The 26,763-nt window shown below is 33.8% G+C and overlaps 1 long non-coding RNA gene across 1 annotated transcript in view; it reads right to left on the reverse strand.

The window, feature by feature from the left end:
- Nucleotides 1-26,763, reverse strand: part of LOC141571286 (uncharacterized) — a 161,907-nt gene that overhangs the window by 86,190 nt on the left and 48,954 nt on the right. The window contains exon 3 of the long non-coding RNA XR_012496047.2: nucleotides 4,930-5,009. This is a non-coding gene — a long non-coding RNA (uncharacterized LOC141571286). The remainder of the gene's footprint in view (nucleotides 1-4,929; nucleotides 5,010-26,763) is intronic.

A 26,763-nucleotide genomic window follows, 5' to 3' on the forward strand; every position in this document is an offset into this window, starting at 1 on the left:
GGGAAAGATGTTGGAAATAGACCATAGAAATAATTTAAAAAACATATTATGGATTAAAAAGGGCAAATTCAGAATACATTTTAGGTAAGGTAAGTAGATTAAATAAGTACACCACGAGATTTGACTAGATTGTATTGGACAACTCATACTATGAGATAATACCATCTACATAATTTGGGGACGCAATTACTGGAGTAGACCTTGGCATTTATGAAAGAGTTTAAACTGAGTTGAACAAAATATGTGGAACATACAAACATCTTGAAAGCAGGAGTGAAATGATGACTAGAAAGAATATTTGATGAAGCATCAATTGTCGTGATTTGTTGATATCTTATCACTTATAAAAATATTTACAAGCACAATAAGTATATTTAAACCAATGTTGATTTTTCTTATCTGGAGTTGAGCAGTGTTTGCTCCTCCCAAATGCTAATTATTGACAGACATAAAGATCTTTATGGTCATAATAAAGCCTTTAATATAATTCATAAGGTTTTCTATACTAGACTGTCTACGAATAACGTTGACTCTATTAATTTCCAGGGCCATTGAATACAAGTGGTTATGGAGAACTTGCCCTGTCATGGCCATGAGTAAATCATGCTCTATGCTCCAGTGGACAACACCTCTTAAAATTATATTGGAATCTATAAATATGATCTGGACAAAGGATGGAGGCATTTACAGTAGGGTAATGCAGTGTGATACTAAAGCAAAAAGATTGAACTGGAAGTTAAGAGATCTGTGGCCTAACTTGGTTCTTCTACTAGTGTGTTTGTGTTGTTATATCATTTACTTTATTGGGTCTTAGTTTCTTCTGTTGTAATGCTGAGAGTTATGCTAGATTTTCTAATGGCCTTTCCACTTCTAAAACAATTTGGGGTTTTAAAATTATATTTGTACGCAAGTGTAAGTTTTTGATTAGTTTAAATAATTGTACAGTAATTTACTGAAAGCCAACTCATTTTAAATTTTGAAAGTTTCATGAAAAAAAATCTAGTGTTTTCTTCAGGATTTAACTTACACTAAATTTCTCAACATGGGAAATTTATCTTTGAGATCTCAGTTTTATATTCATGATATATGCTGTGGTTTGGCTGGTTTCTGACCTAGCTAGTCATCAATATGCTTGATCTTGTGGGTATATAACTCTTGCCTGAAAGTAGATTTGCTAAAAGGTTAAATAAGATTTGTTTACTTGAAAACACTTTGTGGAATGTGGTCGTTAAGAATATTTACCACAATGTGATTGGGATATATACAGTCTTTGAAGATTTTATTTAAAAAGGATATGTACAGAGAGTAGATATAATGCACAGAAAATCAATTTTTCATATATTCTTTTAGAATGTGATAATTAGGAATATTTTTGGTTTAAAATTTCATTGATATACAATTAATGGCACACTTTTAAAACTGTAATTATGGTCCCCTATTTTATATATATACATATATAAACTGGTGTTGCTGCTTATCTATCTATATGTAAACATATATATGTATACATATGTATGCATTACTATTTACATAATCATTTTAGGTTGAATTTTTCTTAATTAACGATTTTTAGCTATTAATTTTCCTTGCATCACAATATTTTTCTGTAGTGTATATATTTGTGAAAATTTCTTACATGAAGCTTTAAAATATAAGCTGAAATCCATATCTTCTAGGCAGTATGTCATATCTGAGTTAAAAAATTCTTAAAGCTCCTGAGTAACATGTATCCAGATTTTGATCTGAGTATTGCCACTTCTTAACAAAGACAAATATCTGACCTGCTAAAATTGCAAGCATCTCACGAATAACATGGAGATTAGAAAAATATAAAATTTATAGTTTTTTTTAAGGATAACATAAATTACTTCATAATATATACTCAGTCGGCGGTATCCTGGGCCATGAACATGCTGAGACTGAATATACAAACAGAGGGTACCAAAAAAATGTATACACATTTTAAGAAAGGAAAAAACTGTATAAAATTGTAATGCTCAATATAGACCGATAATAAAAGATGAATACAAGTCATGTGTATACATTTTTTTGGCACCCCTGGTATAAAAACAGAAATCTGACCCACAATTTGCAGCAACCTGCCCAAAAGATTAACCCCCTTGTCTACAATAAAGAGCCTAGGAAGCCAGCCTGTTGTAAATCAGATTTGCAGGAAGCATGGTTGCTTTCTTTAGCAAAAATCTAGGAAGCTAAGCAATAAATTTTGTAACAATTGGCCTCCAATGGCCAGGACTAGATTAAAAACTGACAGCTCTCTTAATTTGTGTCCCCTCTTCCAATTTAGGACCAACCAAAGAAAGCCAAATAGATATTTCTAACCAATCACACAGTATGCCCCACTGTGGTCAGCCCACCCACAGCTTCCCAGGCCCTCATCCTCCAATCAGAACACACCTGAAGCCTTCCTTTTGTTCTACTATAATGCCTTCCCATTCCCCAGCCTGCCTTTGAATTTCTGCCCATGGAGGTGACAGTGGCTGACCTTGCTACAGCAAGCTGTAAATAAATTGCCTGTGCTCTTCTCATTTGGTTAGTCTTCATTTTTGCTTTGCATAATAGAATACATTTAAAAATTTTGACATTGTTTTGTACTACACCATATATAACAATATACACATTGACTACATTGTTGGACAGCATTATAACATATGCATAATTTAATAATTTTGAACATATTTGCTTCTATAGTAACAAGTAGCTTATATAATTAATTGAATCAAAGGGTGGTAGGATCTACTTAACATAAGAAAACAAATTACTCCAATTAATCACCTAGATTGTACTGTAACTTTTATCTAGAATTATACTTAGCAGTTTAGTGCTTTGGTGCTTTGACCAGTATAATACAATTAACAAGTTGCCTTTGGTTTACAAACTGGTTAGAAGATAATGCCACAGGAATGTCGGCATGATTTTCATGCAGCTTCACCTGATTCATTCATTCTCTCAGAAATATTTTTGAATGGCTACTAAGTATGTGCTAGACAGTTGGTAGGTACTTGAAGCTATCAATAAACAATACAAACACAGTTCAATGCTACCATACAGTTTACCCAAGGGGGATACAGACACCAAGCAATAATGGTAAAAAAATAAAATAAAATAAATTTTTAATTTGAGATGGGTGCTTGACTAGAGTGTGCGGAAGGGAAAATGGAGGTTTGTGTGGCTGGACTGGGGTGAACGCAGTAAACACTGAAACCAGGAAAGTAAGCAGCATGGGGTGGGGAAGGTAGAGCTGTTAGTTTGTAGGGCACTGTAAAATCTGTCACTTTTGTTCTGAGAAAGGTGGAAAACCATTGCAAGGTTTTGAACGAAGGAGTAGTACAATAAGATTTACATTTTAAAATAATAATTTGAATATATCAAAAATATGTGAAACGACTTTAGGGGCCAAATTGCAAAGATTCCTGACACAAAGCTATTGCACTGATCCAGGCTGGAGATGGAGCTGCCCAGGACAAGGGTGGTGGCAGTGAAGGTGGAAAAAGGAGTCAGATGCTTGTAACAGCTTCAAGGTAGAGCCAACAGTGTTTGCTGATAGATATGTAATGAGAGAGGAAATAGGATTCAGGATAACAAACAGAATTTTTGTCCAACAAACTGAATTCAACTTCAGATGGAAAAAGCTACGATATACCTGCATGTTTGCGGAGGGGAAATGATCAGGAATTCCTATTCTTATAGTCTCAGTGGTTTTGTTTCTGGATAATCTTCCTCCCTCCTTTACTCCTGACTTTTATTACTAGTACACTATTTGTTTAAGCAACCTTCAGATTTCTGTGAACATAAGGTAAGTGTTGCTTTGGAAAAGATTATAAGCTTTGGGCAAATATAATTTAAATTTCTACTATGATTGCTCCATCCTACATTAAAAAACAAAAATTGAAACCAAAAGAAGGCTAGGTTCTATTTTCCTTTTGTGCCTGGAAACACCAGTCTATATAACCCACAGCAGCACAGCAATCTGCCAGGGAGGCATGTGTGATTTGAAGGGGGTGGAATTTTTCTTCCTATCTCTCTTTAAACTCCTCTGTGGTGCAGTGCTCAAGCAAGCCTCAGAATCCAGAGGGTGAGGGATCTTTTTATCAGATGGGAGGAGACAGGGAGCCACAGAATTAACTGCTATGGCTACTAACCAGTAGAAAAATGCCTCCATTAAGTATCTTGGAAAGATCAGAATAAAAACTCCCTCCTCTAAAGTACTATAAGAATGTGTTGTTTTTTTCAGAAAGAAATGGAGTTTTCAACTTAAACTTAATTATCTTACATTTCACCTCAGCCTTCTAAACCTGCTTCTCATTCAGTTCTTCTCACCCACTCAATTTGGCTTAGGTTCTAATCTTCACACTGACTATATAATCATTAACTAATGTTAATACCAATAATAAGTAGTAATGCTATGAATTACTCATTGAGTTATTTGTGTCAGGCATGGTGTTAATAGTTTTATATTCACAATCTCATTTAATTATCTTAACAACACTATGAGGCAATTACCACTATTATGAAGACACCAAAGCTTCTAAAATAACTAATTTAGTAGACAGAATTCAGAAAACAGAAAACGCAGGATATCTGGCTTCATTGCATTACACAGTCTTCCCAAGTTGTGTTGATTCTACCACCTCAATTTTTATTTACTTCCTCTACTTATCTCCGTCACCACTGCTGCAACCTTAATTCAGGGCCATGTTCATATCTTTTCTTTCTTAGGTTAATGCACTCGTCTCCCCCACTTCTAGCCCCCATCATCCATTTTGCACATGGCCACCCTAGATATCTTTACAAATGGAAAATAAAATCATATTTACCTGTCTGCATTAAAGTCACTCAGCTATCACATTACCCTTAGTCTTAATATAAAAATATGAGGCCATATTGGCCAGGCATATGTTCAGTCCTTACCTCACGTTTGCACATAGCTTTGCAAGTCTAGTAGCTGAAGGTTTTAGCATCGACAGAGGTAATGAGGAATGTTAATTCACCTGAAAAGAAAAACAAAAACAAAAGCAAAAGTCTTATGAGACAAAAATTTAAGAAAGACCTTTCAATAATTTAAAATTAAAACGATAGCTGCCAAATAGAGTACTCATTTCAATCTCTATATTTTCTATTAGTAGTCAAATATGTGAGGGAAGGAATATTGTAATGAAAATGCCTTTTGGTAAACAGAGAATCAGCGAATGAGAATTTTGCTGCATGCTATCAGGGGTGATTTCAATAGAACGTATTAGCCTACTGAGCACATACACATGTATACTTTCAAATAGACCAGCTCATTTTCCTTCCCTGTAGAAAGCAAGACACCGTGGAAGAATTTGTACACTTTTGTACTTCCATTTCTTACCACCATGCTGGCTATCATAATTATGTTAACATTTTAAAATTTAGATGAAAACTACAATTTATTCAAGTTCATTTTTATAATTTACAATAATTTAATGGGTCTGAGTCTCTAATTTGATCCTCAAATCCCCAAGATTTGAATTTGACTTTTACTGAAATTCCTTAAACACCTATTCATAGATTATTATTTGGGGTAGTTCACCTGAATCTATTTTGATTTCATTCTTTGTACAGTCATTAAAATAAATATGCATGTTACCAACAAAATCTCCTGTCCTTATGGGGTCTGCATGCCATCAGACGAATACAAATATTAAGCAATATATGGTGAGTAAAAGAAGTAACTTTATAGAGTCTATTTAGGACATGAAAATAGAAGAAAAAATACAGTAGAAAAAATAGAGTAAGGAGGATTGGATTATTTGCTGATTTTGCTATTTTAAACAGAGTAGTCAGAGTAAGCCTAATGGAGAATACGATATTTGGAGGACGTAAAAATTTTAGATATGGGGAAATCTGGGTGAATAGCATTTCAGGCAGAGGAAACAGACATAAGAAAATTCTTGTAGCACAAGTGTGCCTCATGAATATATTCAAATAACAGCTAGGTGTCTAGCAAGTTTAGGGTGGAGAGCAAAAGAGAGGGTGCTAGGAAAGAAGTAATGGCAAGGATGGGAAAGCTTTGCAAGCCATTGTAAGAATGTGGACTTGCATTCTGAATGAAACGGGGAGTCACTGCAGAATTTGTAGCAGATAAATGACTTGACCAGGCTTACATTTATTTCTTCAGAGTCACTCTGGCTACTGCATCAAACATAACAGATGGGGACAAGCTTGGAAGCAGAAGATAATTTAGGAAGTCTTGCTACAATGCAAAGAAGAGATCATACTGACTTGATCTGAAAAGGTGGTATTGAGGTGGTGAGAAGGGGGTAGAGTCCCTAAATATTTTGAGGCAAACCTAACAGTAATTAATGATAAATTGCATATGGAGTAAGAGATAAAGACATCAGTTGAAAATTACTCCAACATTTTTGTCCTGTGCAGTTAAAGAATGGATTTGTCATCAACTGAGATGGGAAAATATTAGATGAATCAATTTTTCAGGGGATGTTGGGAGTTAATTTATGGGCATGTTAAGGTAGAGCTATCAGACTTTTAAGTGTGAGTGTGGAGTAAGTAGTTGAATATATGACTCAGGAGACCAAGGAGAGACTTGTTTATTTATTTTGCATATTGGTGATATTTATAGACATGAGATCTGAAGAAATGACCAAGGAAGTGAATGTATATAGAAGAGGTAAAGACTTAGCCCTGAAACATTCACAAATTAAGAGTTTGGGGGAGGGGCAGGAAAAGAAAAAGAGCTAGAGGCCAATTAAGACAGATGAAAACTGAATTGACCCATCAAATTTGACAAGAGGAGCTATATTTATGCATTGGTTTCTCTCTAGGTAGAATTATTTTCGAGCACCTGGAATCATTTTCATTTTCCCTTGTGTGTCTACCACATATTTAATAATGGTTTTCTCACTAGACATTAAGAATATGATAAATTTTCATAGAATTTCTATACTACATCATGTTTCAACTGGGCACCTGGTATAACCAAGAATACACACTCTGAGCCTCTCTTTCAGCTATATTAGACCTTGTAGCCAAAGAAATATTTTGGGGGGCTATAAGCAGAAGAGTTTTGTGTAATGTTTATCCTTAACCTTCTCTACTTATTGTCTCCTTCCTGGTGGTTGAAATATGGATGTGATAGTGTGAGCAGCCACCAGAAACCATGATCCCAAGGTCATTCACAGCAAAGGAAGAAAAGGAGGAATAAGAAAAATCAAAACAACCCTGACATCTAGTCATATTTTTCAATGAGGAAGAAAAATTCTTCTATATTATTTAAACAATTGTTTTTATTCTAATTATTACTTTCCTTACTCACAACTTAAATTAATACAAGGGCCAAACCAAAAACCCTTTCTTTTATACTACACAGAAATTAAGGAAAGAAAAAAAAAAATCAAAGAAGTTATAGAAAGAAAATTCATATTAAGTATTAGTGAAATGGAGCATATATGTTTTAAACTATAATAAGAGCAATGGTTGACTATAGAACAAAGCAAAATGTAAAAGAAGGTGATAGTTTGGATTAAAGCACAAACATTTTATTTTAAGTTCAAGTCAAATGTCCCCTTGAAAGCAATTCTTAGTGAAGCTGCTGCAAATATGGGTAATATGACTTCTTCTCCCTAAATAGAGTCCCAGATTGAATTAATTATCCTAGTGTTTTCCAAAACATGTTCTCAAGATAATCCTCAAAAGAGTCTAAGAAGTCTTGCATCTTTTAAAATTCATTTTCAGGGCAATGTTTACACTCAGGCAGTTGCACTAATAATCAATTAAGAACACTAAAAATACTATTTCATTTTGTTCAACCAAAACTTCTCAAGGATTGCCCCTGACAGCCCATTTCACATTATTATTGACATCTAACACATGCTTTGGAAACAATTTGGCAAAGTAAAGTTTTAGATAAATCTATCTTAATAGGAAAACTTCATGTTATAAAAGACACTTGAGTATTGTTAGTTTTATTGATGCAGTAGCTAAAACATCTTTGCAAAAATTACAACAGTAAATAAGTGTTAATATTCTGATTTCAGTTTATGTCTTGATTTCTAATTACCTCCTAGGTTTCTATCGTCTATCTTCCGTCTTTGTTAAAATAATAATAACGATAATAATCAAAACATATGCTTCCCTGCCTGAAAGATTCCTGACAACCTGTGTAAAAAAGTAATTCACTCCTAAGCAGCAAATCTATTTAATACCTTCCAAAAAAGAATCACCAACAAAGCATTAAAATTACATTTCAACCATGATCGAACAAATGTAGCATAATCAATTAGGTGTTAAAGCATCTAAACACAACTATCCATACTCATAACTGAATCCAGAAACTAGTCTTCAACCTCAAAGCAGAGAAGGTAGCACTTTCATGCTTATATACACATTTATGGATCACTCATAGACACAGGGACAATTACAGCAATTTTAAAGACAGATATTTACTGTGAAAATTTTTACATTTATCAGTTAGCTACATGTTAACTACACTTACAGTTAGATAACTTTAAATAATGACTCCAAAGGAACGAATATCTTTTAGGTACATAAAAATGGTATACAGTTTTCTCAAATCTATATTTGTACTTCAGAAATACGTTGTATAAAATATTTGTTAGTAATTAATCATAAAAGTCCACTATACTGATTTTTAAAATCATACTGTTATCTAATAGAACACAAATCATTTGGTTACTGATACAAAAGCTCGAGTAAACTGCTTAATTAGTACAGTTAAATTTAAACTTCCAAAATGTTTATTGAGGCCTAGCTATTAGTCAAGAAGTTTTTTTCTAGGCATTAGGAATGAAAGAATAATAAAATATTGCTTCTAACATGTTATATGAACTCCAAATCTAACCAAAAATACATCACTCACAGGTTATTGCATTAAATGAGTTAATAGCACCTAAACCAAAATAAACATTATTCAAGTTTATCATCATTGTTTCTCTTTATTGTAATGATTTTTTTATTGAATATCTTCCCTTTTGTTATGAAAGCAAGTATCTGAGTTTATCACAATTCATGACACATAATAAGTATTTAAAAATATTGAATTTAGCTTTGTGGGAAAGGTGATGTACTCTTTATAAATATTTGTAAGAATATGTGTAAAATAGTCTCTCCAGATTAGTGTTTGGAATATCAAATATTTAAAACTTATATAATTCTGCATATGCTATGTTAGAAAGCTATAAAATAATGGAAATAGCTAATTTATTCATAACTAATCATAAATAATATTTTAGAGGTATGCTAGTTCCACTGTCACTGATTATAAAATAAAATAATAATATGACCTATATGTCAAAGTTATGAGATGATGGGATTAGTTTTAGGGAAGAATATCAGTAAATGCATAACAGTCCCTTTTCCTAAGCTGAGTCATATAGTTCAGAGCTGCAATGACAAATAAAATGGCGACAGATCAGCACTTAGAATGAGATGATATCATCATCAGAAGAAAACAGTTACATATATAACTAGGCTTTCCCTGAGGAGTCCAAGGCTTGTAGAAGATAATGGAACCAATTTATATTCTGAAATAGCATACCAGTACTAATAAGTATAGATCACTGATCAATTGCTATGTATGGAGCAGTTGCTAGAAGCTGAGAACACAAATACGATAAAAATGTAATCAAAAGAGACCTGCTATATACACATGTATGACATGTGATATAGTCCAATAAATATAGGGACAAAATCCCTCCCAGCAAATAGAAGATGACTAAATGTTTTCTGAGAAAGTCAATGAAACTTTTTGCTGAGGAGAGGACATTTAGGCTAGATCGTAAAAACTAAGTAGGGACAAAGGAGTCAGAGAAGAAGAAAAATGTATTTCAAGCACAGGAAATATAATTTTTCATCAGCATTGAGACATGAAAACATGCAGCATATCTGAAAACAGGTAAGGATTTGGTTTGACTGGGATGAGCTGTGAGAGGGGTCTCAAAAGGAAAGCTGAAAAAATGTTTACCAAAGCAGCATGAAATAGGGAAGATTGTGGATACTGCATGTTAGTCAAGAGAAAAGTATTAATTATTTAAAATACTGTAATAGGCTTCAAATAGTTACAGAGAAATATTTGTTGGGTGAATTGGGAAGTAAAATAATTTGGAAGAGCGGGGCATCAGTAAAGATTATATGAGGTTGAAAAAGAAAGAGACAAAGATGGATCTAGAAATAGCATCAATAAAACTCTCTGGCAAATTGTTTTCTGGTTCCTGAATAAGAGACAAGTAAAATTTGATTAAAATTATATAAAGGGATCAGGTTGAAGGCAAGAGCTCTAAACCTGTGAGGCTGAGTGGATTTGGATAACCTTGACTGAGAAGTTGAATGCAGAGCAGAAGGTGTTGTGTAGGAGGCAAATCATTCAGTTATTAATTTAGTTTTAAATTTAATATATCTTTTAAATAATCGAAAAAATACTTATTAACCTTTTGGAAATATGGTTGTCAAACTCAGGAAAGGCATCTGAGCTGAAGAAGTACATATTTAAGTTCTGCCTTTTTCGGAACTATTTCTTTTGGAATCACCCTCTCCAGTCATTGCACGCAAATATCGTGAGATGAATCTCATAAACTGGGTGTGGGAAATTATCCTTCACAAGGTGACTTGTCCTGAGAGGACACATGACTGGTAAGGGTGACTCCTACACTTGACATTTACTTTGGAAAACAGGAGCGAATCTCAGCATTTGATAAAATTTGTCATTTACTTTTGATAAAAACTCTCAGCAAATTATTCATAGGAGGGACGCTTCTCAACCTGATAAATGGCATTTACAAGAAAAAGCTACAACTAATGTTATGCTTAATGGTTAAAAAAACAAAAAACAAAAAAAAGTTTTCCCCTGAAGATCAGGAACAGAGCAAGAAAGTCCTCCATTACCACTAGTCTAGAATGTCACACTTGATGTTCTTGCTGATGAAGTAAGGGAAAAAGAAGAAATGAAATGCCTCCAGAACTAAGAGATAAGTTTAGTATTGTTTCAGGATACAATGTGAAATTACAAACATAAATTGCATTACTACATAATGGCAATGAAATTGGAAACTTTAAACCTACCATTTATATAGTTCCAAAAACAGGAAATACTTGGTATAACTCTAAAATACGTGCAGGATTTGAATTTTGAAAACAACAAAACACTCTTGAAAGAAATCAAATAAATGGGTAGATAAACTATATTCATGAATTATGATATAATATTGTCAACATTTTAATTACTTTCCACATGACGATAGATTTAATGAATTCCCAATTAATAAAAAAAATCCCAACAGTGTTATTTATAGACATTAAAAGCTGATTGCAAAAATTATATGGAAAGCCCAGAAGAAGATAGCCAAAACAACCTAAAAAAATAAAACAAAACAAAACTGAGGTTGGAGGAGTAGCAAACCTATCTTTTCAAGACTTACAATCTTAAGCATTCTTAAACACACACACACACACACACACACACACGAAAGAAAATGGTAACTGTGAGGTGATGGGATGTTAATTAGGTTGATTGTGGTGATTTCACAATATATATCAAAACATCAGCTTGTATACCTTAAATACATAAAATATATAGGAATAATATTCAGAAAAATGTATAGCTTCTTTCTATCATCCAAACTATATATAATCAATTTAAAAATGTAGATATTTTGAACAGATATTTCACCAAAGAGCTGTGTGCTAACTGATGGCAAGTGAACGCATCAAGAGATGCTCAATATTACTGATCATTAGGAAAATGAAAACTAAAACACTATATACCAATTAAATGGCAACAACAACAACAACAACAACAAACAACCACTAAAAAACAAAACTGAAAATATCAAGTGCAGGCAGGGATACAGAGTAACTGTATCTCTAATGCTGATTAATTTTTTGAAAGGAGGTGGGAATTGAAGATGGTACTATGGGAAATATTTGTATAATTTCTAACAAATCAAACATATAATTACCTTTAGACCCACCAATCTCATTAACAGTACCAAATAAATGCAAATTTTCATTAACACAGAAGTGTGTAGATGAACACATACATAATTAGTAAAAAATGATGGTATATATTACATTTTTTTATATACTATCTTCATTGTTTTTAATTATTTATTATGTGTTTTTTTTTTTCCTCTCCTTCAATATTATATATAAATCATGTGAGAGAAGGGCTATATCTCCTCTTTAAATTTTTAGGCTTTCCAGAAACGATTGTCTTACTAGTGTCTTCAGTAACATGTCATAGAAGAGTGGCCCACTTGGTTGTTGACAATAGAGGTCAGAAATATCTTACAATGTTAGAAATAGCAAAAAGACTTAGTTCTTGTTAAATTAGACCCTCCCTGTGTTTTTAAAAATCTTATAAAAAGTGTCTGAGGGATTCTAACCACCTAGACCCTTATATTAGGTTGGTGCAAAAGTAATTGCGGTTTAAAAGGTTAAAAATAAATGCAAAAATCACCAATTACTTTTGCACCAACCTAATAACTTAATGGAGTGGTACTATTTAATTTGATAACTAATGTTATGCCAAATGATGTTTGAAATAACAGGGTATTACCTGCACATCTTCTTGGATCATAAATTATACTCCAATATTTTAAATGTTTAGGTTCTTTTAACATTTAAAATTATTTTATATGACTATAAAACAAGGATGCATTATTAACAGAATATGGTATTTACATGTAATTTTCAACTTACGTAATAGAATGTAAAGAAATTTCAAGCACATAATAAAATATTTTGGCTATGTGCCTTGATCCATTTTTCAGGCATCACCAACAGAATACACTTTCTATCGTAATTCAGAGAGTAACCATATCCCAATGTTTTAGAAACACATCTGTCACATCATATAATTGTAAATTAAGAAATAATTTTAAAAATATCAACTTGACCTCTACCTTAATTCACGTGTCTGAGAGAATTTAGGAATATTTCTGAGGTCATTAGATAATATGGTGGAATGATTTTGAATTGTCCAGCCAGGTTTAGGTGTTTATATTTTTTTGATTATTATCATATAACTTTGACTTATGCCAAATGCTTTGACCTGTCATTCATAGTTCTCAAGATCTGAAGCTAGGAAAAAATGTAAACCAAATTGTTGAAAAAATTAAATTTTTAAAATTATTTTTCAATGTCAGTATGTCTAATTTTACTTAGCATGATTAATCATCTTCCATATACTTACCACATCACCAAGATGTCTAAAAAATTTATGGGATTTTTACTAGGTTTGCTGAATGCTTACATTGAATGATTGTTGTCAAAGTCACTTCTATATTTTAAGGCAAAAATACAATAACGTGTTTCTATTCTTTTTACATCCTATAATTTACTGAAAGCTCACAGTTTGAGTTGGCAGGATCACTCATTTTGACAATAAAATTGCTAGCATTCTAGAAGCCCAGTACCACATAAGTTAATGGATAATAGAAAGAAAGAGTAACTAGAACTGGATAAAGCAGCAGGTAGGGGATTATGATAAGAAATAAAGTGTAGTAGTTTATATTCAAGCTTAATATAGTTTATTGGAAACCTACTAGGTTTTTTATTATGGGGTATTTAATATAGTAAATGACTCTAGAAATAACTTCTACTTAAACACAAATATTCTACTTTAGAGAATGTAGGTGATTTAGATACATTAATTTTGTATTTAGATACATATAATTTTGCTTACATTTCTCTTCTTTTGTACGTCCTGCTTCTCTATATGTGCTAATCCAGATAATGTGGAAAATCAATCTCAATAAACAGAAAGTGCTCTATTCATACGAAGAAAAAAAATCAAGTAAAAATAGATATTTCTCAAAGTCAGAATATTAAAATCAGTTTTTATTCAAATATATATATGTATATCGCTGTGTGTATATACATAGTAGGTGTGTGTATAATATATAGACATAGAAAGAGAGAGACAGAGAGAACAAAATTACTTTTTCCATTGAAACTGTTTTATTTAGACTTAAAAACACATTTCAGGGAAATCTATAAATGTCATGAGAACTAAACGGAACACAACATAAACAGCATATATTAGTTTTTAAAGAAATAAATATTTAAGTAGATTCCAGCAAAAATCCTATATTTAACAAGTAGCTAAATGCCATATAAGCTTGCTGGCATATAATTAATCTCAATGTATATGTTAGAATATGGTATTTACATAGGTTTTTCAACTCAAGTAACAGAACATAAAGAAATCTCAAGCATGTAGTAAGACATTGTGGCTACATGCCTAGATCCATTTTTCAGGCATCGCCAACAGAGTACATTTCCTACTGTAATTCAGAGAATTACCACATCCCAATATTTTACAGACATATTTGTCACCATGAAATAATTGTAGACTAAAAAAGAAATTTAAAATAATTATTTGTAAACAGATCTTAACCCTATGACTTTAATTATAACATGTACCATATGTTCACACTGAAAATCATCTAGAGTAATGAGCAATAAAATATTTTAGTAAGAATAGAGTTAAGGTGATAGATGGTAAATGGAATACTTTGAAACCATTATTTTAGTCTAGCATTTTTCGACAATTTCCTAAACTCTGGATCTCACTCGATTGCTCTGCTTATTTTTCTTAGTTAATTCTTTTTTGTTTCCTCTATGGCTAATATTGTTTTTATTCACAATAGCACTTATACTTCTTTCCTCTTTCACTCTAGATATTTCACATATTATATAGTTATTATATGTACATTATTATCTGTGCTCATTTCTTTATAGAGACACTGCTTTAAAACAAGACCTTGGACTTGAGCCATGTGAGAAATTGAAGCATATCCAGAAGAAAGGATCAGAATACGCAAGGACTTCAGGAGATGGTTCCTCTGTGTGAATGCTCCCCAGAGCTGATGATAGGTAAACTGAATTATGGTTTTCCAGTGGGAATGGTAGTGAACTCAAATCTCAAGATACATTTATCTTTTAATAAATTCATGTTTATTTTTAATGTAAGTAATATTCATTGAAAGAATTGATGTTAAGTATTTGAGGAACTATTTTAAAACAGGAAAGGGACTATTTGGTATAAGTAGAATAGGCATGATGTAACTACTACTTCTATACTCAAGAAAAGAAGACATCAATAATTTTTTTTTAATTTATTGGGGCGACAATTGTTAGTAAAATTACATAGATTTCAGGTGTACAATTCTGTATTACATCATCTATAAATCCCATTGTGTGTTCACCACCCAGAGTCAGTTCTCCTTCCATCACCATATATTTGATCCCCCTTACCCTCATCTCCCACCCCCCACCCCCCAACCCCTTACCCTCTGGTAACCACTAATCTATTGTCTGTGTCTATGAGTTTTTGTTTCTCATTTGTTTGTCTTGTCCTTTTGTTGTTTTTGGTTTATATACCACATATCAGTGAAATCATATTGTTCTCTGCTTTTCCTGTCTGACTTATTTCGCTTAGCATCATACTCTCAAGATCCAACCATGTTGTCACAAATGTTCCTATATCATCTTTTCTTACTGCCGAATAGTGTTCCATTGTGTATATATACCACAACTTCTTTATACATTCATCTGTAGAAGGACATTTTGGTTGTTTCCATGTCTTGGCCACCGTAAACAAAGCTGCAATGAACATTGGAGCACACGTGTCTTGATGGATAAATGTTTTCAGATTTTTGGGGTAGATACCCAGGAGAGGGATTGCTGGGTCATATGGTAATTCTATTCGTAATTTTTTGAGGAACCTCCATACTGCCTTCCATAATGGCTGCACCAGTCTGCATTCCCACCAGCAGTGTATGAGGGTTCCTTTTTCTCCACAGCCTCTCCAACACTTGTTACTATTTGTCTTGTTGATGATAGCCATTCTGACTGGGGTGAGGTGATATCTCATTGTGGTTTTGATTTGCATATCTCTGATGATTAGTGATGTTGAGCATTTTTTCATATGTCTATTTGCCATTTGTATGTCCTCTTTGGAGAAATGTCTCTTCAAGTCCTCTTCCCATTTTTCAATTGGGTTGTTTGTTTACTTGTTGAGTTGCATGAGTTCCTTGTATATTCTGGATACTAGCCCCTTATCGGAAGCACTGTTTGCAAAAATCTTCTCCCATTCAGTTGGTGGCCTCTTTATTTTGTCAATGGTTTCTTTTGCTGTGCAGAAGCTTTTAAGTTTCATATAGTCCCATTCGTTTATTTTAGCTTTTACTTCCATTGCCTTTGGAGTCAAGTTCATAAAATGCTCTTTGAACCCAAGGTCCATAAGTTTAGTACCTAAGTTTTCTTCTATGCAGTTTATTGTGTCAGGTCTTATGCTTAAGTCTTTGATCCATTTTGAATTAACTTTGGTACATGGTGACAGATAGCAGTCCAGTTTCATTCTTTTGCACGTGGCTATCCAATTCTCCCAGCACCATTTATTGAAGAGGCTTTCTTTCCTCCATTGTATGTTTTTAGCTTCTTTGTCAAAAATTATCTGTTCATATTTATGTGGTTTTATTTCTGGGTTCTCAATTCTATTCCATTGGTCTATGTGTCTGTTTTTCTGTCAATACCATGTTGTTTTGATTATTGTAGTACTATAGTACAAGCTAAAGTCAGGGAGTGTGATACCTCCAGTATTGTTCTTTTTTCTTAAGCTTGCTTTGGCTATTCGGGGTCTTTTGTGGTTCCAAACAAATCTGATGATTTTTAAAAATCTGATCTGATATTTAAAAAATGCCATTGGGATTTTGATGGGGATTGCATTAAATCTGTATATCCCTTTGGGTAATATGTCCATTTTAACTATGTTGATTCTTCCAATCCATGAGCATGGAATGTCTTTCCATTTCTTTGTGTCTTCTTCAATTTCTTTCAAAAATGTCTTATAGTTTTCAGCATATAGGTCCTTCACATCCTTGGTTAAGTTTATTCCTAGGTATTTTATTATTTTTGCTGCGATTGCAAAAGGAATAGTTTTTTGTACTTCTTTTTCTGAGATTTCATTATTAGTATATAGGAATGCAATGGACTTTTGTACGTTGATTTTGTAGCCAGCAACTTTAATGTATTCGTTGATTGCTTCAAATAGCTTTTTGGTGGAGTCTTTAGGGTTTTCTATATATAGCATCATGTCATCTGCAAAGAGTGATAATTTAACTTCTTCATTCCCAATTTGGATGCCTTTTATTTCTTTCTCTTGCCTAATTGCTCTGGCAAGGATTCCCAACACTATGTTGAAAAGCAGAGGTGATAGGGTCAGCCCTGTCATGTTCCTGAACATAGAGCAAAGGGCTTCAGTTTTTCACCATTAATTATGACATTAGCTGAGGGCTTGTCATATATGGCCTTTATTATGTTAAGGTATTTTCCTTCTATACCTATTTTATTAAGTGTTTTAATCATAAATGGATGTTGTATCTTGTCAAATGCTTTTTCTGCATCAATTGATATAATCATATGATTTTTGTCCTTTATTTTGTTTACGTAATGTATCACATTGATAGATTTGCGGATGTTGAACCATCCTTGTGCCCCGGGGATGAACCCCACTTGGTCATGATGAATAATCTTTTTAAAGCAGTGTTGTATTCGATTTGCTAGAATTTTGTTTAGGATTTTTGCATCTGTATTCATCAGAGATATTGGTCTGTAGTGGTTTTTTTTTTGTGTGTTGTCTTTACCAGGTTTTGGTATCAGGGTAATGTTGGCCTCATAAAATGAGTTAGGGAGTACTGTCTCTTCTTCAATTTTTTGGAAGAGTTTGAGCAGGATTGGTATTAGATCCTCTTTGAAGATTTGGTAGAATTCACTAGTGAAACCATCTGGTCCCAGACTTTTGCTTTTGGGAAGGTTTTGGATGACTGATTCAATTTCGTTACTGGTGATCGGTCTGTTTAGATTTTCCAGTTCTTCATGGTTCAGCCTTGGAAGCCTATATGTTTCTAAGAACTTGTCCATTTCTTCTAGGTTATTGAATTTGGTGGCATATAGTCCTTCATAGTATTTTTGCATGATCCTCTGTATTTCTGTGGTGTCCATGATAACTTCCCCTTTTTCATTTGATTTTGTTAATTAATGTCTTCTCTCTTTTTATCTTAGTGAGTCTAGCCAAAGGTTTGTCAATTTTGTTAATCTTTTCAAAGAAACAGCTCTTTATCACATTAATTTTTTTCTATTGTCTTTTTGTTCTCTATTTCATTTAGGTCTGCTCTGATTTTTGTTATTTCCTGTCTTCGGCTGAACTTGGGTTTCACTTTTTCTTCTTTTTCTAGTTCTTTAAGGTGTAACATGAGGTTATTTATTTGGGATTTTTCTTGTTTCTTGAGATAGACCTGTAATGATATAAATTTCCCTCTTAAAACTGCTTCTGCTGCGTCCCCAAAATTTTTGTAGGATGTATTTTCATTGTCGTTTGTTTCTATGTATATTTCGATCTCTCCTTTACTTTATTCTTTGACCCAGTTTTTCTTTAAAAATATGTTGTTTAATCTCCATGTATTTGTGTTTTTTCCTGCTTTCTTTTTGCAGTTGATATCCAATTTCAAAGCCTTGTGATCAGAGAATATGCTTGGTATGATTTCAATCTTCTCAAATTTGCTGAGGCTGATTTTATGTCCCAATATATGGTCTATCCGTGAGAATGTTCCATGTACACTAGAAAAGAATGTATAGTCTGATGTTTTAACATGAAGTGCTCTATATATATATCAATTATGTCCATTTCATCTAACGTGTCATTTAGGGCTGGTATTTCGTTATTTATTTTCTGTTTGGATAATCTATCCATAGCTGTCAATGATGTGTTTAAGTCCCCTAGTATAATTGCGTCTTGGTCAATTTCTCTCTTTAGTTCTGTTAGCAGTTGCTTGGTATATTTCGGTGCTCCCTGATTGGGGGCATAAATATTGATGACTGTTATGTCTTCTTGTTGTATAGTCCCCTTTACCATTATGAAATGTTCATCTTTGTCTCTTGTTATCTTTTTCACCCTGAAGTCTGTTTCATCTGATATCATTATGGCTACACCTGATTTTCTCTGGGTTCCATTTGCTTAGGGTGTCAATTTCCACCTTTTCATTTTGAGTCTATGCTTGTCCTTGTAGCTGAGATGTGTCTCTTGAAGACAGCATATGGTTGGGTTTTGTTTTTTATCCAATCTGCTACTCTGACTTTTTATTGGTGAGTTCAGTCCATTTACATTTAGGGTGATTATTGATATGTGAGGATTTCCTGTCATTCTATCTTTAGTTTTCTGGTAAGGCTGTGTCTCCATTGTTTCTTTGTCTTTTTGTTGTTGTCTATTATTTCTGTGTGGTTATATTCTATGATGTTTCCCTCTGTTTCTTCTTTTATTACAGTATATATTTCAGTTCTGGATTTTTTTTTTTTGAGTGGTTACCCTTAAGTTTATGTAAAAGAAAGTTTGATATTTAGAGTATTCCATTTTCTTCAGCACGCTTACTTTCTCCATTCCTATATTCCGGTTCAGGCCTTTACTCTCCCCTTTTTATGTTTTGGTTGCCACAAATTGTCCCTGTTGATGGTGGTCGAATAGCCTCCTTTAGTATTTCTTCTAGTGCAGGTCATGTATTAGAGAATTCCCTCAGCTTCTGTATGTCTGGAAAGGTCTTTATTCCTCCTTCATATATAAAGGATATCTTTGCTGGATATATTATTCTTGGCTCATAATTTCTCTCTTTCAATTGTTTGACTATTTGGGTCCACTCCCTCCTGTCTTGTAGAGTTTCTGCTGAAAAATCTGATGATAATCAAATGGCCTTTCCTTTGTAGGTTACCATCTTCTTTTCCCTGGCTGCCTTGAGGATTCTTTCTTTGTCATTGATTTTAGACAGCTTCAATACAATGTGCCTTGGAGAAGGCCTGTTGGGATTGAGGTAATTAGGTGTTCTATTTGCTTCTTGGATTCGAGGATCCAGTTATGTCCACAAGTTTGGGAAGTTCTCATCAACAATTTGTTTGAATATATTCTGTGTTCCCTTCTCTTTTTCTTCTCCTTCTGGTATGCCTATTATTCTTACATTGCTCTTTCTGATGGAGTCAGAAAGTTCTTGTAGAGTTCTTTCATTTCTTTTAAGTCTCAAATCTCTTTCTTCTTCCATCTGTGTAATTTCCCAGTTTCTATCTTCGATGTCACTGATTCTTTCCTCCATCTGGTCAACTCTACTACCTAAGCTGGTTATTTCATTCTTGATTTCTTCTATTTTGTTCTTAATCTCCAGAAATTCTATTTGGTTCTTTTTTAAAATTTCAATCTCTTTCATAAAATGCTCATGTTGTTCTTTGATTGTGTTTCTGAGTTCATTAAACTGCCTTTCTGTGTTTTCTTGCAACTCATTGAGTTTTTTTCAGAACTGCAATCTTGAATTCTCTGTCACTTAAGTCACATATTTCCATATCTTTAAGTTCCTTTTCTGGAGACTTTTCACTTTCTTTCTGAGCTGTCTTGTTGCCTTGGTTATTCATGGCAATTACTGATTTATTATTTCTTTTCCTAGACATCTACAGGAGTGGCTTCTGCAAAGGTTGATAGGAAGAGGTCTTTCTTTTGTTTTCCAGTACTTGTTGGTAGAATGTTTTATTTTCTCTCCGACTGTAGCCTTTTCTTTCTCTCTCACACGGTAGTGCTATGTTTTCTCTGCACTATTCCAGCTTCTCACACAATGGGGGGATTCCCTGGGAGATGGGCTTCTCCTGTTAATAGTTCGACTGGGTCACAGGGCGCAGTGTCCGTGTGGGTATGCGGAGAGCTTTTGACGTTCCAAAGCTCTTCCTGTACCAGATTCAGAGTCCGTATGTTTCATCAGTTGTTTACTCCTGCAAGGATCCGCCCAGATAGGTGGGGCCAGGGGCGGGGTGAGTTGTGAGAGGTGGCCCAGAGCAATGGCGGCAACCACCACCACAGCCGGTCCTGCTTCCACACTCTCTCCCCTTTGCTGGAACTAGTTGGGCTGTGAATTTGTGTTTGCGGTCCACAGTTCTCAGAACAGCATATATTCTGTGCTTTTGATCTGACACTGCTACTGTTCCGCTTCTAGCACCGGGCAGGTGGGGGCGGGGCGAGCTCTGGGAGGGGAGGGAGGGGGCGGCTAGTCTCAGTGCCTAAGGCTCCGTTCTCTGCTTGGCAGTGAGGGCTTAAACCACCGTTTTCAGCCTTTTTCCCTCAGTCTTTTCTCCGAGGTCTCTGCCGTGAGCGTTGGGTTCAGCCGTGTTATATGCTGCCCCCTCAGCCCTGTGGGCCATAAGTGGAGCCCTAGCAGTCCGAGTTCTTCCCTCTCCCGCAGCTGCGGTAATTCCGGGAAGCAGCGAGCTCGGAGCACTGAGCTGGGTCTGCGTCCTGCGCCCGCGTGGCTCCGTCTCCGCACTTCTCCCTTCCCTCCTTCCCAGCTCGCGCAATTCGCTCACCTTTAGGTGAATTCAGTATTGGGCCTCTTCATCTTGCCTGTCTGCTGTGTAGGGAGTCCTTTGTGGAGTTTTTGTTGTTCGATTCGTTGTAAATTCCGGGGGAGCTTTACAGAGGCTCACCTCACGCTGCCATTTTGAGGACGTCTTCAGAGAATCAAAGTTTTATAATAGATTTGGGAAGGCAGAAAATGAGAATGCCAAATAGTGTGCAAAAAGATCAAAAATACATTTATAAACTACAATAACTAAAATTTTAGGAAAATTGTAAAGGCTGTGGTAAAAGTATGAAGAATATGTTGAGTAATTTTAAAGAAATGAGAAACATGCAAAATATAATTGCAAACAGTTGAATTTGCCCATACGTATACTTATAAAAATCGAAATAGAAGCAGCAAAAATACAAGGAGAATCAAATGGATGCATTTGGCTGTTTCTCATATTTAGGAATAAATTGTGTTTTTAGATGTTAGTGGCATGAATAAAAAATGTGGGGAAAAGGAGAAAGAATAAAGAGATAGCCTTAAAATATAGACATTAACTTGTCATATGAATATAATAAACCTTATGGAACTTTAATGAACACCTTCACTTAATATAATATAATCTGGCAACCATTTGTGCTGTGGTCTTTCTGATGTCCTGAATAGTTTAATTTCCCAAGTTTCAAATTTATAATATTGAGCCTATTTCACTACTACTGAGATAGAATGTACTTCAAGACCCTTCATAAAGGTAGAACTATGGATCTGAACACTTAGAGGTACAGGGTTATATCGTATTCCACCAAGTTTAATTTTCATCGCCGTATCACTTTTAGAGAACACGTTTTGGAGATCAGGTTGCTTTTAGAGACTGGGATATACAAACCTGCAGAAAACCTATAATATAAACTTTGGGAGACTAGGATGTGTACAGTATATATGACACAAGAGATGATATTTGGCTTGTGGGTAAAAATGGAGAGTTTCTAAAGCCTAAAGAGGTTTACCTTGGATGTACCATGTTTCCCCGAAAATAAGCCCCGGTTAAGACTGTCAGCCAAAAGGACACATTTAGTACGTTATGACGATGTTCCAGAAGGAGCTGACATGACTGTATTTGAATAAATATAGATTGTTGTACATGAAAAAACAAGACATCCCCTGAAAATATGCCCCAATCTATCTTTTGGAGGAAAAATTAATGTAACACCCGGTCCTATTTTCGGGGAAACAAGGTAGCCTCAAGACATATCTGAGATAGTCCGAAAGAGATTTCTGCAATTCTGAATTTTCTAAGTGCACTGGTATATTTGGCTGGAATTCACAGAAATTGGCTTCAAAGAAAATGTTTAATTTAGAATGCACCAATTATTCTTTTATATAAGGGGATGACAGAAAGGAAGGAATTTCTCTAACTCTGAGAACATCACAAATCAGCACTTCTTATATCTTTGAGGGCATGTAGACCATTTTAATTTTCTTTTCTTAAAGTAAGCAGGAAAGTTTTATATTCCTACTCAGATGGTAAGCTGGAATAATTTATATTCCTGGACTTTCCCTGGATAGTCACTTTCTTCTTCTAAGAAAGGATGCCAGACTATTAAAATTAGCAGACTAAAGATACATAACTGTCCATAAAGCCCTCAAATGAGTTTATTGTTAGTGGTACGCCTGAATGTGTACCTTTGCTGAGCTAACACTATTTTCAGAAAACACGAGTTAAGAAGGAAAAGCTTATGACACCATAAAGCAGGACCAAAGTTGTAAGATCCTCCTCCAGAGATTCAGTTTAAGTCTCAAAGTTTCCTCTCGCAGTGAAAATAACTATGCCCTAATGTACTGATAACTTGTAATGAGTGCACATATTACAAGTAATAATAAAAACATTTTTTTTTATTTTGTAAAGGTATTACGGAGGTATGATTGACATATATTACTTTCAGGTATACCACATATGTGTATATTCAATATATGTGTATATTGCAAAAGGATCACAATAAGTCTAGTTAACATTCATCACTGTGCATAATTATAATGCTTTTTCTTGTAATGAGAACTTTTAAAATCTACTCTCAGCAACTTTCAAGTATACAACACAGTATTATTAGCAATGCTATGCATTACACCTGAGGATTTATTTATTTTATTACTGGAAGTTTGTGCCTTTTGGCCCCCTTCATCCATTTCCCCACATCCGCCGAGCGCCAACCACATACCACCCCCACACTGGCAATCACCACACTGTTCTCTATGAGTTGTTGTTGTTTTCTTTTAATGTTAATTTTTAGATTCCACATATAAGTCACATCATAGGTATTTGTCTTTTTCTGTCTGACTTATTTCACTCTTTTAAAAAAGATTTTTAAAAATATAGCTAACATACAATATTATATTAGTTTCAGGGTTACACTATAATTATTCAACATTTATACACCTAAAGAAGAGGAACAACAATTAACTTTCCTATCACTTCAAGTAACTCATATAGATAACTCAAGTTATGTCTATATAACAGATTAACACTAACACTTAACTGAGGAGTATAAGAGAAATCATGCTTCTAAGTTAATATTAAGTAAAATAGGACTCGAGAAATTATGGGAACAATATTTTATAATAATTTATTACTTCTTTGCAATACTTAGTTTTCTCAAAGGGACGTGTATGCCACAAATATAATCAAAAGCATCTCATAGGAGAAATCATAATACCAACCTCATTAGGAGAGATTATCCTAGTAGCAAGATTTCAAAGCCTTCCACTTGGTCTGCATTTGGCCTTTAATATTTCTAATTAGTGTATACATCAAAGTCTTTCCAAAGCATACTAAAATGCATATTGTCTTGAAAGAGAATGTGATCTGAAGCCCTAATGCCTTATTGTAAGCCCTGAGTCCTCCACTTAATGTTTCTGCGACCCTAAGCAAGTCACTTAGCTTTGTCTCATTTATAAAATGAAGAATGAGATCATAATTAGAGTGAACACATAGGAAGAGTGATATGTATTTACAAAAATAAATATGTATTGAACTTTACATTTATACAACTGTAAATCCAAATTGTAGTTATTATAATCTTTACCCAGTCAGTACCAAAAACAATCCAAACAATCCAAACATATCCTTACTTCATTTTCAGTAGCCATTCCCCCAACCACACACACACAAACTTAAAAAAAGAGAAAGGTAGTTATTTGCTTTATCAGAATAGAAAAGCCACAAATGTACAATGTGATAAAATGGTAAATAACTTTTCTTGTGTGTTTGGTCTCTTTTCACATTCCAGATTTATGTTCTCAGGTTTAAATCTCCTGTCTTGTGAATACTCACTCTGATATTACATAGCCTCTACTCTAACTTTTTTTTTCTAGAAAAAAAAAATGCAGTTATATTTGTTTAAATATGCTTCAGGCACAAATTATTTTCCTCGTTTACATTATAAAAATACCAAACTAACAAAGTCTCATTTGTTTGTTTGGTTGGTTAATTAGACATCTATGTTGCCTCAGATACAGTGAAGAGAAATGATCTTTCTTGGTATCCTCCAGAAGTGTTCAAACAGTTCAATTGTTCCACCTGCCTCATTGAAGCTGAGCCTTGGAGACTTATGAGGAAAGAACCAGCAAAAGAAAAATAATGCTCCTTGATAAAGGATTATAAAATTTATTTAAGAGCACATCTCCGTCTTTTTAAATTTTTTTGTTCATATGATGATGAAATTGTTTGAAAGAGCATGGTAAAATCCCATCTCTTTTTGGCATTTAAAGTGGAATTCATGGTTATGTTTATAAGAGTGAGATTTTAAGGGTAACTGCATTTACATTATAAAAAAAAATTAAGCTGAATTTGAAGGTTGAGGTAGGACACTCATTTAAGTATTGTGAAACATTCATGTTCACAAGAAATAACTAATTATGTCATGATTGTCTAACACTATTTAAATGTAAATAGCAATAGTGAATGTCATTAAGAAATGTGTTTCTAAATGTTATGCTAACCTGGTTTGACATTTATGGAAACACAGCAGGCATAAAGAAAGCCTCATGGGGTTATAAACCAAAAAGGTGGCAGAACTTTTCTTCGCTAATTGAGTATATAACTAAATCTTTCAGAAAGAATTCCCAGTAGCTCAGATAATCCTTTGTAAGAAAACTCAAATTAAAAGCTTGTATAAGAAGCTTACGACTTACTAGAAATAAACCCACACCTATGTGGTCACTTAATCTATGACAAAGGAAGCAAGACATACACTGGGGTAAAGACAGTCTATTTAATTAATGGTGCTGGAAAAATTTGACATATGTGCAAAAAATGAAACTGGACAATCTTCTTACTCCATATACAAAAAATAAATTCAAAATGGATTAAAGACTTAAATGGAAGATCCCCCAACCCCAAAATTCCTCAAATAAACATATTAAGTAAACCCTCAGACATTACCCTTAGTAATATTTTTATTGATATATCTCCTTGGACAAGAGAAACTGAAGAAAAAATAAACAAATAGGACTACATCAAACTAAAATGTTTTTGCACAGCAAAAGAAACCATCAACAAAACAAAAAGATATCCTACTGAATGGGAGAAGATATTTGCCAATGATACATCTGATAAGAGGTTAATATCTAAAGTCTATAAAAACTCATACAGCTCAACGCCAAAAAACAAAACAAAACAAAACAAAAAAAATCAAACTAAAAATATTAAATGGGCAGAGAACCTAAATAGACATTTCTCCAAAGAGGACATACAGACGTCTAGTAGACATATGAAAAAAGTAGTAAAAATAAAACTATCTTAAACAAATAGACTCAGAGATACAGAGAAAAAAACTGATGGTTGCTAGATGGGATGGGGGAGTTGGGGGGTGGGGGAGAAGGTGAAGGGATTAGAAAGTACAAATTGGCAATCTCAAAATGTCACATGGATGACATACAGTATGGGGGGATATAATCAATAATGTTATATAGATTATGTAGGGTGCCAGATGGATTTATGGAGGGATCACTTTATAGATTATATAAATGCCTAACCATAGTGTGGTACACCTGAAATTAATATAAAATAATATTTAATGTCAACTATATTAAAATATATACATATCTTTTCATGGGCTATAAAGTACAGCATGGGGAATATAGCCAATGGTATTGTAATAGCTATACGCAGTGTCAGAGAGGTAATAGACTTGGAGGGGGGTTATCACTATGTGATGGGTATAAATGTCTCATCATTATGTTGTTTTGTACACCTGAAAGTAGTATTAAAAAAAAAATCCTGAACAAAAAATAGAACTGCCTTACAACCCAGCAATTCTACTCCTGTATATTTATCCAAAGAAATCCAAAACACTAAATTGAAAAGATATGTGCACCACTA

This window comes from Rhinolophus sinicus, chromosome 16 (genome assembly GCF_057876585.1).
Source record: "Rhinolophus sinicus isolate RSI-liver-muscle chromosome 16, RSI-T2T, whole genome shotgun sequence".
Classification (NCBI taxonomy): domain Eukaryota; kingdom Metazoa; phylum Chordata; class Mammalia; order Chiroptera; family Rhinolophidae; genus Rhinolophus; species Rhinolophus sinicus.